Source organism: Lagopus leucura, unplaced genomic scaffold (genome assembly GCF_019238085.1).
Source record: "Lagopus leucura isolate 7727_CA_CO unplaced genomic scaffold, USGS_WTPT01 Super-Scaffold_100009, whole genome shotgun sequence".
NCBI lineage: Eukaryota > Metazoa > Chordata > Aves > Galliformes > Phasianidae > Lagopus > Lagopus leucura.
In genome coordinates, this window is record NW_024962266.1 from 2,946,049 (window position 1) to 2,962,434 (window position 16,386).

The 16,386-nt window shown below is 42.2% G+C and overlaps 1 protein-coding gene across 3 annotated transcripts in view; it reads left to right on the top strand.

The window, feature by feature from the left end:
* The first annotated feature begins 12,270 nt into the window (after nt 1-12,270).
* Nucleotides 12,271-16,386, top strand: part of RABGAP1L (RAB GTPase activating protein 1 like) — a 204,856-nt gene continuing 200,740 nt past the window's right edge. For all 3 annotated transcript variants that reach the window (XM_042874140.1, XM_042874141.1, XM_042874142.1), the window contains exon 1: nt 12,271-12,333. The gene's annotated coding sequence lies outside the window, so the exon portion shown is untranslated. The remainder of the gene's footprint in view (nt 12,334-16,386) is intronic.

Here is a 16,386-nt window from a genome sequence, read left to right on the forward strand (position 1 = left end):
TACATGATCCTAGTATTTTATTCAGTTGTGTTCTCAGTACTTCATTCAGAAGCCTTCTACCACTTCCTATAGTCAGTTCCTATATATTGTTCCTGTCTATTGAAAGGTTTTAATTTCAGGTAACTTATATTTGCCTTCAACGTTTAATTCTGTTACCACTTAGTAAATTCTGTTACCAGTATTTACTCATTAACAACAAATTTCCGTATTACAGCATAGTCTGTCCCAGTGCTGCATTGTTTAGAGAAGAGGGCTCTGGAATGACCTTGCTTGTTAAGTAACATTGCAAAGATGACTGCTCTGAATTTCATAACCCATTTTAATCTTCATCAGAGTAACGCTTCTAGGTCATTATTCTTTGTCCTGGATTTTAAATATTCAGGAATTTGTAGGTGAGCTTCTTCCTTCTTATTCTTTTTTTTTTTTCCTCTTTTTTTTTTTTTTTTTTTTTTCTTAGGAGATGATCTCACAAGATAGCTGGTTTATTCTTAAGGTTCACTTTGTCCACTTACCCAGCATTACCTCCTATATGATATACTGCTTCAATATATGAAACAGAAAATATTTGCTTTCAGGATTACTGTTTTCATATCTCATTTCAGCTTTTTAATTCTGCTGTAATTTATCTTCACTTATTCACATTGTTCTATTATTATTATTATTATTTTATTTTGTCCTCAAAAAACAACAGAAATTAGTTTAGATTCTACAATACCATGTGTCAGTTTTCCATTTCATCTTTATTTTTCTTCCTCTCATCAATGAGATGCTAATGTTGGCACAGTTCTAGTAGCCAACCTAGTAGCCTTCAGATTCATTAGAAATGAGTCCCTCTACAAGCCTACATGACTGACAGAAATAGCTAAAATATCAATGCAACTGTGAAATAGTATCAATTTGATTTCAATTTATATTAGTTTCCATACAAAATCTTAGTGCAGTAACACAGTAGCCATCTGCATAAAAGAGAAAGGTTTTTAACGAGTCGGCAGTGTTTCAGTTTGCTATTTCAGTTACCTGCGTGACCTATAAAGCTGATAATAGTGGAAATTTTCTCATTTTGAAACCTGTGATATCAAAATGAAAGGAAAGAAAGAAATATTTTTTCCAACTGGCCTCAAGCATTAAAAATTGTTCCTTTTCTTTCACATATGCAGGACTCTTGTATATATGATATAAAATAAAAAATAACACTAGAGGAAAGCTTCAGCAGTTTCATGTGCTTGACCATTGCAAATATGTGCATTAACAAAACCTGAAATTCCTGCTGTTTTATAAAGTGTCACTGACAGAAGCAGAAGACAGAAGCGTGTCCCTCCAATGTGAAAACTGCAAAAGTAAAAAATATTCATTAAAGAAAATGCTGAATATCATCCAAATGGAAGTTCAGATGCAACTTTCAGAACCAGTCATATATGCTTACTGTAAAGTAATAAGAGGATGAAAACAAAGTAAAGTTTTCCCCTGTGGAAGGCTATGCCCAGTATCTTAAACATAGTAACATATAAAGTTTAGATTTCATTTATACAAGAGAAGCCTTAGTGGTGTAATGGAATGTGAAGGGCATGAGTGTGAGATTCATGTTACCTTCATGAATGCTTATCTCTCTACCATTCAGTTTACACAAGCAAGAACATGCTATGTAACTCTCCAAATGTTATCGTATTTGTTTAAAAATCTGTAAAGCTTTCTACAGTTCTATGATGCTATGTGCAACAGATTTGCAGGATATCAGCACAGTTAACATTTGTGTTTTCTGGTTGCTAGGAATGAAATAATTACATAAATATACACTGTGGCTTCAGTTGGTGTTAAAAAATATATAATAAGAGAAGAAATGGCAAGGAAGGTAAGAAACTTCCCTCTGATGGTTTCTCAAGAGCAGTTTCACTTCACTGTAACATCTCATTAGTCTCCTTGTCCCACTGACATTGAGGGATCCTACAGACTGATCTGGTAGAGTGTCACAGATTCTCATGGTACTCTTTAGTGCCTTTTTGCTTGCTTTGCCTTGCTTGCTTTAACTGTATACCTTCCAGTGTCATTCAGCACCACCTCTTTCCAGGCAGGAGGCAAACGCAAAACAAAACACAAGAAAAAAACTTACATAAAAAACTTATTGGAATCAATATAAGTAAAGTCAGGGCATAACGAGGTCACAAACCCATTCTAAGGCTGAGGGGATATCAGGGATTTAATGCTCACAGGGCAGAGCAAGTCGAAGGCACTACAACGTACTTGTTGTTTTGGTGCCCTCTGCTGAAATAACCGTCTGCTTGGCTTCTGGATCCTCCGTGGGGAGGGCCAAGAGCCTATGTCAAGTGCCATATGCTGCTACCTCTTTATCTTGCAGTTCAGTTCCTTTTTATTTCCTTTTCAATCTCAACAAAAAGCAGCACTTTTTTTTTTCCTGTGCTTCCTTAGCAGTACTTCTGTTGTGAAATCTGTTCTCTTCCTTACTGACATTGTTGCATAGCAGTTTGCAACAGCCTCTCCCTGAGCATGGTGTCCATGAGAATTAAGAAAATTGCATTTTACAAGAATACTTGCTTGCATGTGTTTAAAACCAAAAACCATCATCACTAGCCACATAATTTTTGTTCCTTTCTGGCAGATTCCTCATGTTCTGTAAAACTGGAGGAAAAAGACAAGTGTGATACAGTCAGCATGGGTTTTTTGCAGCAATTCAGTATCTTTGCTGAGCTGCCTGTAAAACCACAACCTTACTCTCACTTTGAAAGGGAAGCTAAATGTAGTAGATGTTTAGCAACTGTTCAGGTTCACACAGCAAGCAGTGGCAAGATAAGGAATAAAGGCCTGACACATGGTCTGGCCTCCTAACCACCAGGCATCACTGCGTCCTCCACACTTACGCAAGTTACAGTAACTGCATTATGAGTAAACTATTATCTGAGTAATTTTTCCTATCATTTTTCCAAGTTAGAGCGTAAGTAATAAGTGGGACTCTTTCACCTTTCTGTGGTGCAATTCTGTAGAAAAAGAAAACACTGTTTCCAGGAGCTACTTTGCTTTGTATCACCCCTAAAGACTGAAGTGTGCCCTGGTTTGGTTTGAGAACATCCAGTACACATCTTCCCCAGTGTGTCTTTCAGCAAACAGAATTGTCAGTTCTTGCAGGAAAATGGAAGCAAAGGACCAAATAAGATTTAATACATTAATGATGTGTGCGTAAAGCAAGTTTGTGTGATATTTTTTGATTTGATTTTTGGTTTTTAAATAATTACTATTATTAATGGGGTTACCTAGTAGCTTCTGCTTTTTCAAATATCACAGACCTGAATTCTGCTAGTGTTATAAAAAGTACTATTTTCAGGTAATTGCAGGGGGGCATATATAAGATATCATCTCACACCGTTTTTTGAGAAGATGCTGAGTAACTTAGAATCATAGAATCACAAGGTTGGAAAGGACCTACAAGATCATCGAGTCCAACCGTCCTCCCATTACCATTGCTACCACAAGCACAGAGGTGCAGTACACACTTGAGAAGCATTTTGCAAAAATAGCATTTTCAGTGGGAACGTGTTAAATTTGTTCAGGTAGGCTGAGATCATTTTTTGTGAGTTCATAGCTGTATGGTTATTTGTTTAATTCTTTCAACAGCTTCTACATATCACAGCTACTTTCACAACCAAATTTTATCACACACAGAACATTACCTTTTTACTAGTATTTTCCTCTCCTAGTTTTCTAACTTTAAAGTTATTTTCAATATAATATTTTTGTTTTCTTCTGTCTTACTACTGTGCCAGTAAAAAGCTGTTACACAGCACTCCAACAGTTCAATCTGAGTGGGAAACACAGGTGTTTCTGAACTGTAAGTGTAAAATATCATTTGATGATACTGAATCACAGAATCATAGAATGGCCCAGGTTGGAAGGGACCTCAAGGACCATGAAGCTCCAACCCCCTGCCACACGCAGGGCCACCAACCTCCACATTTCATACCAGACCAGGCTGCCCACGGCCCCATCCAACCTGGCCCTGAACACCTCCAGGGATGGACAGGGCATCCACAGCCTCTCTGGGCAGCTGTTCCAGCACCTCACCACTCTCACAGCAAACAACTTCCCCCTGACATCCAACCGAAATCTTCCTTCCCTCAGCTTCAAACCATTTCCCCTCGTCCTGCAGTTATCTACCCTTTCAAAGAGTTGATTCCCCTCCCCTCTGTAGGCTCCCTTGAGGTACTGAAAGGCTGCAATGAGGTCTCCCCACAGCCTTCTTTTCTCCAGGCTGAACAAGCTCAGCTCCCTCAGCCTGTCTTTGTAGGGAGGTGCTGCAGCCCCCTGATCATCTTTGTGGCTCCTCTGGACCCTCTCCAACAGCTCCCTGTCTTTCTTGTTCTGGGGGCTCCAGACCTGGACACAGTACTGCAGATGGGGCCTCACAAGAGCAGAGCAGAGGGGGACAATCACCTCCCTGTTCCTGCTGGCACTGTTCGTGTTTATCTGCTGGTGGTAAATCATTATCAATAATTACAAATTTAATCCTAACCTTGTAGGATTTTTTTAACTTAACATTCTGACTATGGACATTCATTTTATTAATGAAGTTAAAAGCTAAGTTGCTATCTTTTATTTTTAATAAAAATAAAAGAATTTTTCAAACTTCTTTTTCTTTGGCTGATTGAAGGCAGGAGTAATCTGTTGTGCCACGTGATGCTGTCTACTTTTCTTTGATTCAAGCAGAGGAAGGAGGAGGCATTCACAAAAGAAAACGGAAATTCATAAAGGGAAACTGTAAGTTGAGTATGAAATAGTAACTAAATAGTGGAATTATCACTCATTACCAGACAGGAAGGAATAGTATTTGTGGTTTGGCTGGTTAGGTACTTCTGATGTTATTTTTCTTCATAAACTACTGATATAATTGCTAAAAGAAACAAGCAACAAAACAACCAAAAAAACCACAACAGTGGAAGGATCAGAATATACTCTGCAAACATGATCACAGATGTGGCTTGTATATAAAATTATAAGGCATTAAATTAATTTCATTTTTGAATGAGTGACATCAGTTTCTTAGACATTAGAGAGAATTAGTTTTGTGCTCACTGAGGCGCCCAGAAGGCTGCAGCACGAGCAGAAGTGTTAGCCTGTTAACAATACTGTATTTTGTAAAGTGTATTGTATTTTGAAAAGTGCACTTTCTGTTCTGTTGGGGACATTTCCCATTCCTGTATGTAAAGTCACAGTATCCATGGTGCATTGTCTCCAATGCTTTTGGTTTTCTAGTGGTTCTGCTTGACAGACACGTGAAAACAGGAATCAGAAAGGAAGAGGTATTCATCTTGCTGTCTTCAGTCTTAATAACTTGACTGTAGTTGAACTTCTTGTCAGCAGTTAGGTTTTGTTTGTTTATGCTGCAGTTTATTGCTGTTTCTCTTAGGCAGCAGCTTTTCTTACCAATATTTCTATTAACATACAGTGCTCTGCAAAAAAAGGGAGTGTCCTCTATTTTAATACTAAAAAAAGTTCTCCTTATATTTTCTTCCAAAGGAAGCACAAGTGCATATCTATACTTATTTTTGTATGAAACAGACAACATAAATCTGTTTCTAATACACACGGGTGAGTTAACCATTTAAAAACAGATAAGAGTGGATGTGTGAGTCAAGCACTGTAGAACAGATAAGAGTGCATATGTGAGTCAAACACTGAAGAACAGGTAAGAGTGGACATATATTTATACACTAATTTCTGAGGTCCAAGAGTCACAATACACAAGTGTCAGGAGGCAAAGACTGAAAAGAATTGGTCTCAAGCTCACAAATCTAAAGGAAAATCATTGGAATGCAATTAAAAATTCTAAAAGTCTGACCCTCAATCTACCTTTTATTGTTAGCTGCTAAAAAAAAGCTACAAAACCCACCACCAACAAAAACAGAGAATCTATGTGATTATTAAATATTGAGCTGCAGCATAGCATAGTAAATTATTGCTTCTTATGTTTTTGGAAGTTTTTCTGCTACTTACGAGATTACAACTGCTGAGTTACTCTACATATTTCAGGTTTTCTGTGTATCTTGAAGGAGATTTACATTCTCTTAACCAGCTTCTCCATTATCACTGAATCCTATAGCCATTGCTGCTCAGTTTAGTTATCAGATCTTAAGAGGAGCCAGCTGATGGATATCTTCCTCAGAAAACTGTTTATCACAAAATCTGTAATTTCCTTATTCAGAGCTTTCCAGGTGAAGGGTTAGTTTGAAGGTCAGGAATTCTCATGATAATAAATGCACACTGTGTACAGCAGAAATACGTCAGCAATACGGAAGCCTTTCCCCCTCTCTTTGCATTCTGCTTCACATTAAGACTGACTTTTTGTCTTACACTTACATCTTTGTAGGACACCACTACTGGAGCCTACCAATTGCAGTTTGCCACAGACAGGCCTGAAGTTCCAACAGCTTTTCTGATGTTAATGTTCAGAAGCAATTTTTTTTTACACCAACTTTTGGGGATGTCTCACATTTCTGAAGGATGTCAACGGATTGGCATTGATGGAAATAAGACACTTGGCTTTAAAGGCAGGAGAGCATAGATTTGGCAACACAGCAGTTCTAGATATCAGAGATGTGTACAATGCACAGAGTGTTTGTGTGGGTGTATGTTGATATAAAATGAATACTTATGAATATACATAGTATAGATATGTATAAACACAAAAGCCCTTTGTGATCTCATGGTAGCATTTCCTAGCACTCACTTTTGCACTTATCTGGCTTTGTTTCTTAAACAAGATAGAGATCTTCTAACGCAGCAGCATGAAATGTAAGCATTAGAATTAGGTAAGCATCAGGAAATAAGCAGATGTTGGCCCTTCATTTTTTTTGATAACGAACTATCCTCACCTCAGCAACTCGAGGTATAGTCTACATTAATTGACACATAATGACTAGCCATGAAGTGGTCACTCCTGCTGTGCTATGTGGAACGTAACGCATACAAGTTATGCAAGATACGTAAGGGAAAACTCAGCTTCCATGTGCTCCATTAATGGTTTGGTAATTTGGATGCAGATTCAGAATCAACTGTTTCTTTTTCATAATGCCATACACCAGAAATAGAGAGATTAGGTCATGACGATAAGGCCTGCGTAAAGCATATATTGTCAAGTGGATTTGTGTTATATACTCAGTGAAGGGAAAGGTTACGTGACACAGTGTGCCTCTGCTGCCTTCAGAAGATTGATATAATCCTTACCAGCTTTCTCAGGAAAGTGACCTATTTTTTCCAGCTTCATTTCACATAAAGTTTACTCTGATGTACCTAAAGTCTACAGATAGCCTTTTCTAAAATTTCATTTCCAAACTCTTCCACCAAATATGAGTTCAATACTAATTAAATGATCAAAGCTACATTTCTCAGAAGGAGGCAGCTTCCTTGTCGTGTATTCTTTTACATCCCCAACCCCAAAAAATGAGGAAGGCTTCTCTCTTCATTCTGCTGGCCTGTTACTGAGCTGATGGCACTTTAGCAGTGCCATTGAATCCACTGTTGCATACATATTGATTTGTTCTGGCAGAAATAACTTGTGAACTCATTTCTGCGCTATTGAACCACCAAATATGGGAAACCAACAACCATGTTATAAAATAAATTATCTATATTCTGTTCTTGATTATGTGTACAGAATTCAACACAGTGTTGATTTAAGGCTGTGTCAATATTTAAGTACAATTTGACAATATGCTGAGCATCTTTAATACACTGAACTTAATTTCTCCATATCTTGTAGCTAGAAAGCCTCAGTAGGCATTTAAACTGTAAAATACTTAATATAAAGTACAAGTATTAATTACTTACTCACTGAAGATAAATTGACTTGATTTTACTTCAGGCATATTATATTTGGCTCTAGCCTTATGGTTTTAAGGATATGAAATCTCCCTACATAGAGAAAAGTCACTGCATAATCTATTCCTAAATATTTCCAAAGCTATTAGTTCTAAATGTGTCAGAAATCACTCACTTTTCTGGATTTTAAAGCTTACTCAAGCAATAAGATCAATATAGAAATATATCAAGGCAGTGTGCTTAGGTGTACTATGGACACCCGAGGCATGGTCCTTGTAATGATGCTACTGCTTGAGCTGTGGGGGAAGAACACGGTCAGATCAATTATAAATACTCTCTACAGTTTATTTTTTTTATTTTGGGAATTCTGTTTTAAAAAGACATTAAAAAACACATACAAAGATAGATGAATGTTTCTGCGACCTTTCTGTCCACACTAGCTGCGTTTCCTGGTATATCCTAGAATTGAACAGATTTTTCCTGGCATTCCTTCCCCCAGATTTTGTTGTTTTGTTCTGAATGTGCAGTTTCTTCCTATAATTTACAGGGATAAGATTAATTACCTCCTAAATAGGAATCCTTCCTCAAGCCTGTTTTCTCAAGCAGACCCCATAGTTCCCCGGCTCCTGATGCAGTGGCAGAGGGAATGGATGCAGGAGGTACCCATTCTGGGCAGATCCTGGATGACATCATCAACCTTCAGAGAAGGCGGGATTGCATTCACATTTATATGTGAGTTCTGCAGAGATCAGGTTGTGGAAATCAGTACATGTGAACTTTATAGCTCCAACTAAGAGCACAACTGGATTCCTTTATCACCATCTATCCAGCAAGATTAGCCTTCAGCTCCCCATAGTGGATAATGCAGGAGAGGCCTAGCGTTGATTTTTATTTTTATTTTTCACCTTGGTGTATTTTTATCCACCAAGGTAAAAATCCACACTATCTTTCCCTAGCATATGGATGCTCTGTGTCCTCAGGACTTCTACTGCACCTCACAGGATATTGTGAGTTTGAGGATTTGGGTATACTAAAAAAGAAAGGCTCATTATGACATTCAGTGCCGTTGGCTGAGAGTTTATTATGCAGCAAAAAAGTATTTCTTTTGCCAAACAGATGGGCTGGTGTGTGTATGCACTTTTCTCATATACAGACTACTTTCTTTGTGTCAAATTCTCATACTGTTTTGGCTGTACATTCATAAGTTCTTGCAGACTTTTCAGGTGTCCAACTGCACTTCTATCAGTCACGCTCAGTGGGTGGAGTTCTCACACTTCTGTGAGAAGTGTTTCTGTCCTGCACAGAACTCTCTGTAATTGAAAGGAGGTGCCCAAAACCGAGAAGTTTTCTTCACCAGAAGCCATTTGGAACCGTAGTGGAGTAGAAACATTTCTTTGCTTTTCTTGTGCCTGACAGCCTTTTACTGTATTTAACTAATCACATTTTTTTAACACCAAATCTCTACTGACTCATTTTCTTTTGTGCACTGCTATGAATGAAGTCTTCTTTTTATGAAGTAACCGCTTAACCAGTTTGTCTCCAGCTTACATTTCTGCAGTCAATTATTCCCAGCACTGTGTAAGCTTCTCACCTTACAGAATTACTTTCTATTTACTTCAGAACTCTGTTTCAACTTGTCAGGATTTGTTCAATTCTGTCTTCTGAAGAGCTTGCAGCTCTCAACGGAACGGGATATCCTCCATAAATACAATAAAAATATTCTCTGTCATATTGCATCACCTAAAATCAGGCAGTTTGGGATTCAGGACAAAAATATCAGGAGATCTCACTTGTGAGAAACTTCTCGTTTGTATGTGAATCGTGTGACACTACTCCTGAGTGCCATTTTCTAACCATTATATGTGAATTTCACACAGCCCATTCTCCTCTCACCTTCTTATGTGAATAGTAGGTGGCTCAGCGGCAGAAACCTCACCGAAGACAAAATCTCATGATCTGTTTTTGATACATCACAGTTTAATTAATAATAATAATACAGTTAATAAAAACTAGTTTTATCATGACTCTTTGATTGCTTTAGCTTGCTTTGCACGTTAACCTTCCTGAATTTCCCCTACTCATTATTACAGTCATTTTGTCACCAGTTCTTGTCATTTAACCTAGATTCTGCTCTTATACATCTTTTTGCAAGAGATACAAGTCATCAGAATGGTTTAGATTTAGTCACAGCTTTCTCTCCCCAGCTTCCCTTCTTTCTCATTGGGATGGTCTGTTTGTGGCCCTATATTTCTTTAAGAAACTGCAAGCTTTCTGTAGTGTACTCATTCCTAGATCTGGCGTGGTGGGATTTTACATGCAGGCTGGGAGTTCCCTCTCTCAAATCATTACTTAAAGACCACTGTCACCTGGATAGTCTCCCAAATTCTAATCTGAGGATGCAGCAACCACCCCTCACTGTGCCAGCATCCACTGTTTGGTCTCCATGAATGTTCAGCAGGAGTCAGTAAGCCATTTTTTTCTCTGCATGGAGGAATTCAGTGGGACACCAACGCTCTATATGCACTTCCATGTCAGATGCCATTCTGTCAGACTCTGCTGCTATCAGTCACACAGTAACAACGTGTAATGACACTGGCAGGAAGGTTCAACCTCTGTCACACCACCAACATCTGCCTCTGTCACTGTGGGCCAGCAGAATGACACAGGAAGTGGTGTTACTTCTGGAGCAGCCCTGTATCAACAGCTGTGTGCCCTAATGTTAGTTTCTCTCCACCAGTGCCTCCTGAGCAAACTGTTTCCATAATGGTCACCACTTATAACCATTTCTGATTATGAACGTGACTTTCAGTTCCTGCTGTGTGTTGCTCACATCCTCACAGCAGTGTGTAGCACCTGAGCATGCTGACAGTTACACTTTGTTCATCTCATTTCTCATAACATTCACTGCAGTGATTGGTGGAAGGAAGGGATGTCATTCAAAGGGACCTCGATAGGCTTGAAAGGTGGGACCAGCTGAACCTAATGAGGTTCAACATGGCAAAGTGCAAGGTTTTGCACTTGGGCTGGAGGAATTCAAGGCATCCATAAAGACTGGAAGGAGCAGCCCTTCAGAGAAGGACCTGGGGGTCCTGATGTCTGGAAAACAGAATGTGAACCAGCAGTGTGCCTTTGCAGCTCAGAAAGCAAATGGTATCTTGGACTCCATCAGAAGAGGGGGGGCCAGCAGGGACAGGGAGGTGATTGTCCCCCTCTGCTCTGCTCTTGTGAGGCCCCATCTGCAGTACTGTGTCTAGGTCTGGAGCCCCCAGAACAAGAAAGACAGGGAGCTGTTAGAAAGGGTCCAGAGGAGCCACAAAGATGATCAGGGGGCTGCAGCACCTCCCTACAAAGACAGGCTGAGGGAGCAGGGCTTGTTCAGCCTGGAGAAAAGAAGGCTGTGGGGAGACCTCATTGCAATCTTTCAGTACCTCAAGGGAGCCTACAAGCAGGAGGGGAATCAACTCCTTGAGAGGGTAGATAACTGCAGGACAAGGGGAAATGATTTGAAGTTGAGGGAGAGAAGATTTCGGTTGGATGTCAGGGGGAAGTTGTTTGCTGTGAGAGTGGTGAGGCGCTGCAACAGCTGCCCAGAGAGGCTGTGGATGCCCTGTCCATCCCTGGAGGTTGGATGGAGCCCTGGGCAGCCTGGTCTGGTATGAAATGTGGAGGTTGGTGGCCCTGCATGTGGCAGGGGGTTGGAGATTCGTGATCCTTGGAGTCCTTTCCAACCCAGGCAGTTCTGTGTGATTGCTGTGCTTTGTAACGAGGTGTGGGGCTGCCGTGCTCTGCTGGGCTGTGTCCGATGCTGAGAGCACGGCAGCTGTGTGAGTTATGGGGTAATTTGAGGGCAATTTGTTCCACATGGAATACAAAGGGGAGGAAAGAAACCACCGGGACAACCTCTTGTTATTTGCACACAAACAGTGCAGATGTTTTCCTAAACGTAGGCGTCTGTTTACGACTTGAATATTAAATATTGATTTAACCGTACCAAAACACCTGATAAGCAGCGCGACGAGCCAGCACCAAACAAATGCCGTCTCTCCCGGGCAGCTCTGCAGGCAAGTCGCTGCCCATCGGCTGCAGCCGGGACTTCGACGATTTCACAGCCGGCCTTTCTCACGTTCAAAGGGAAGGGGAGAAAGGTCGTGCAGCTCAGGCTCTCTTAACGTTACGGACTCGGGCCTCTCCGCTGCCCGAGGCGCGCTGAGCCGGGGACGGCAGCGCCGCCACCCCGGGAGCGGGCGCTCGCGGCCCGCCGGCAGGAGGAGGAGGAGGAGGGGAGCGGCGCGCGCGTGCCCCCACCCGCCGCGCCGCGCTCCGCCATCCTCCCTGCACTCCCTTCCCTTCCCCTCCCGCCGCCGGAATGTGGACGGCTCTCGCCCGGCCCTGAGGCGGCTGCGCGGCCGCCGCGTTCCGCTCGCTCGGCCTCCCCTGCCCGCCGCCCCGCGTCCAGAGGCGGGCCGGGACGGGCCGGAGGCGCCCCGGAGGACGGCTGGGCCGGCAGCGGTGAGAGAGGCGATGCCGCGGCGGGGCTCGCGAGCTGAGGGGAGGGAGCGGGCCGGGCCGCCGTTCCGTGTCCCGCGTGAGGGCGGCGGGTTGTTTGCGGCGTAAAGTTGGGTGCGGGAGCTGGGGAGCGCGCTGTGCCCTCCTCCGTGAGGGGGAGAGCGAAGTCCCTGCCCGCGGCTGGACGAGCGCGAGCCTGCGCCGTCCGCACGGCTCGGAGTTACCTCCCTGTTTCCGAGCGCTTTGGGTTTCTTTTTTTTTTCCCCTTTAATCCCCAGGCTCCCTGCTAGGCCCTCCCTGGCCGAGGCTCGGCGCAAACATCCGTGTCCTCCGGCGCTCTGCTGCCCGGCTGCTCCCGGAGCCGCTGTGCTTCTGTGCCGCGTCCCGGCACGAAGGAGTGCGGGCTGAGCGGCGCGGGTTGGGCAGGGCGCCGGAGGGACTGGGGGGGCTTTGGGGCTCTTTCCAAGCCAACCGTGCGGTGATCTCATACCTGCGTGCCTGCATCCATGCTTTTGCATAAAAGAGTTTTAAAAAAAAAAGTCAATTTTTTTTTTTTTTTAAAGCTTAAGAGAAATAAATCCAGTAAGACATAAGAAATAGCTCCCTTGGGTAAGCACTGCTTCTCCTTTTCTCAGGCTGTAGTCTCACTAGTGATTCTTTTCCAAAGGGCAGCAGTCTTTCTGTCTGCAAAGAGAGTTGCTGGCTGCAATGCAGGCATCTTCCTCTCCCTGTGAATTAGGGAATAGCGTGGCTTTGTTTGGCCAAACCTTGTCAAAGTCCTGAGTAGCGTCAGCCTGACTCATGTGCCACGTCTTGTGAACGTATGCTGGGGGAAGAGAGCGGTTCTGCGTGTTGTGCTCGGGTAGCACTGCAGGCAGTGCTGTTCATCTGCATGGGTGATGTGGTGTTAAGAGATTAGTTTGCAGTTTAAACTTGAAGGGACCACTCACGCAGGCACACATGTGAGCACACATTGGCTCAATGTTGCAGGAGTCTAAGCTAATTCAGAATGGTTTGAAGTGCTCTGTGGTGTTTTCTTTAAGGTAGTGACAGTGAAATGCAGGATTGCTTGGGTAAAAATAGAATGCAGGCTTTTGAAAAGATTCACAGATTAAGATTAGGTGATGTTAGTAAGAGGATTGCAAAAACATCCAGGCCATAGCGTGTACTGCAGAGCAATTGAGGATGAGGTGAGTTGAGGCTTTTTCTTCCCTTGCGTCAACAAATGGGACTTGTGCAGCAAGGAAGTGAGTTCAGAGAACTGGTCAAAAAGCAGTACTTGTTATTTCTTTTTTCCCCCTCCAGGTTACTTTATGGTTAGAACAACTTCCTGAACTAGTTCACTTGTCTGGTTGTAGGGATGTTGGCTCCATCCGAAGGAAGAAGTGCGTTGGCGTGTGTGTAGCTATTGCTGTGTCTCTGACACAGCCACGAACTGCAGTGGGTGTTGTGCTTATCTGGGTCACGCTCTTAGGGCCATTGAGATCACGTAAGGAGGCACTGCTGCCAGGAGTTGCTGTGTGTGTGTGCCGGCTAGTGCCACTTGTGCTGAAGGTAATAAATGACAGTGACGGTGATAAGAGCTCCCGTGTGCTGGCATGCATTGGTTAGGAAACCACAAGATTGTTTGTGGTGGTGCTTATTGTTTTTGTTTTTCTCGAAGCAACAGAGCCACCTCTGTTTCTGCATTTTAATTCTGCTCGCCCACATCAGTAGCTGGATCTTTGCTCTCTCCTGGTTATCTTTTCTTCTCTCTAAAGCTGCTGTCGATTCGTTAATTGCAAAGAATGACATGGGCATTATCAGATAGAGACATTTGTAAATGTATTCAGCTCTAATTTAAAAATAATCAGTTGTATTTTTATTATTTCTGTTATAGCTGAAAGCTATTTCAGACTTGACTGACCTTAGTAATTACAAACCTTCTGATTTCCAGTTCAGGCTAGTTTGTCATTAGATTATACCCGTTCTACGTGCGCAGTGGGCAGATGCACCATATCAGCACTCTTAATCCTGGTGTAGCAGCACGAGGGATGCACAAATGTGTCAGGTTGCAACACTGAACCTTTTAAATCTCTGACCACCAGCTGTACTAATCTTTACTCTAAGTGCTCTTCCACCCCATGAACTTTAATCTAAGTGAAAAATAAAATGTATATTTCAAACGTGAACAGTAAGCCTCATAGAATTGTCCTCTTAAAGGAGACAAAGGTGTTTTAAGTGTATTTTGTAAGATTTTTTTTGTTTTGACAGTTATATTTTTGATAATTTATTCCAGCCTCAATCTTTGCTACACCAGTACAGGTATTAAAGGAGCCATTGCTGTAACCTGGATTGCTGGAGTGAGTCTCTTTCCTTTGCTGGAGTCCTGCTTCCTAAGAAAAGCCTGAAGTATTTGACAAGAGTTTGAAATTAATGTTTTTTCATCCTTTTTTTTTTCTGTATTCTTATCTTTAAAAAGAGACAAAGTTTCTGTAGAGAGTATTGGAAAGTGCCTCTATGGGTTTTAAAGTGTTTACTTAATTTTGGTGTCAGAACTGTTCCAGGAGGACACCACGAAGCTGAAAGAGATAATGTGGTTTGATTGTGTGTATGTGACTCTCTTAAATTATACATGACTCTTTTTCAGAAACCTGCTTAATTAAGTTGGTTACTCTGAAAGATGAGTAAGGCCTCTGTAGAAAGCCTGTTCTTTTGCAGGGATGTTTCCTGTCCTTGGGAAGCATAGCAGGGACAAAGATCTTCCTGATGTTTTTAAGCAGACAGGGTTAAAACTGAAGTTCTTGCTGCATAGCAGGAGGTCCTGAACACATTGCCCTCCTGTGTACTGGCCACTGGTGCCCAGCTCATTGGCAAACCAGCTGAGGTTGCACTCTTTAATGACCTCCGTAATGGGTGTGAAGACACTCAGAGGTACTGGCTTGAGTGGTAGTCCCTGCAGAATGTGACTGTGTGACTGTGACTGCTGGTTAATGGAGTTGGTGCTGCTGATAATTTCCTCAGAACAATATTGCTCTTCTCTGCAGTGCCTGTCTCACCAGTTGGGGTTGGATACAGCGTGGGACTGTGCTGATGGTCTTTCATGTCCGCTGCTTGTCTGTCACCCAGTAAGCCAGCTGTCTCCTTGTACTGCTCAGGTGTTGTTTGTACTCTGGATCTATGCTTGCTGTTCCCAATAACCCTGTTCACCTTGGGCATAGGAACGTCTTCCAGGAGGATTTGCTCCATGATCCCGTTGTTGTGTTTGGTTAGGCCGCCTGGTCTGCAGCCACCTGAATCCTCCTCTTGGCTCTTGAAGTTGGATGTGATGTTTGCCTTTCTTCCAGCCGTAAGGAACCTCGGTCAGTCTTATGGCCTCTCGCAGCTTTGTCTCTTGGTGAAATTGGCCAGCTCCTCTGGACTTTCAGATGCATCCCACCTGGTCTGTGTGTTTCCAGTTTGCTGAAATGTGTCTTTGTTCCAGCAGACTCTGCTGCTGGACTCAGGGCTCTGAGAGTCTGGAGCCATGAGGTTATGCTGCTTGTTGGTGCTAAGCGGTCTGTAAACCTTGTCCTCCCCGGGTGCCTTACAGCTAAATAGCTGTGCTTTTAAATTATAGTATAGTTAATGTCTCAATTTATATCATGTAGTTGTGTATATCTTCAGGCATTGACAGGTTTTCCTTGATAGGAGGAATGTTCCATGCAGTGGTCTGTTGCATTTGATAAGCTTATGTTCTTATTTGCCTTCGTAAAGAACAGATTGAGAGCTCAGGCTTCTTACTCTGAGGACTGGCATTAACTAAACAATTAGATGACACAAATTTTAATAACTTTAACTGCTATTTAGAGAGATGCCACCTTTTATTTTAACATGGTTTCTATCTTAACAAGAAATCATAGTAATTTAAGAAAATACACCAAAAAACAGCCCACAGCAGTATTTTGTTTGCAAGTTGTTATGTTGAAATACATGGATTACACTTCAGTAGAATCACTCATTGAGCATTGTGGGCTTGCAGTGGGTTAACAGGAGCATGTCTTTTTTTAGTATTTTGATTATAAGTCCTACAGCAGA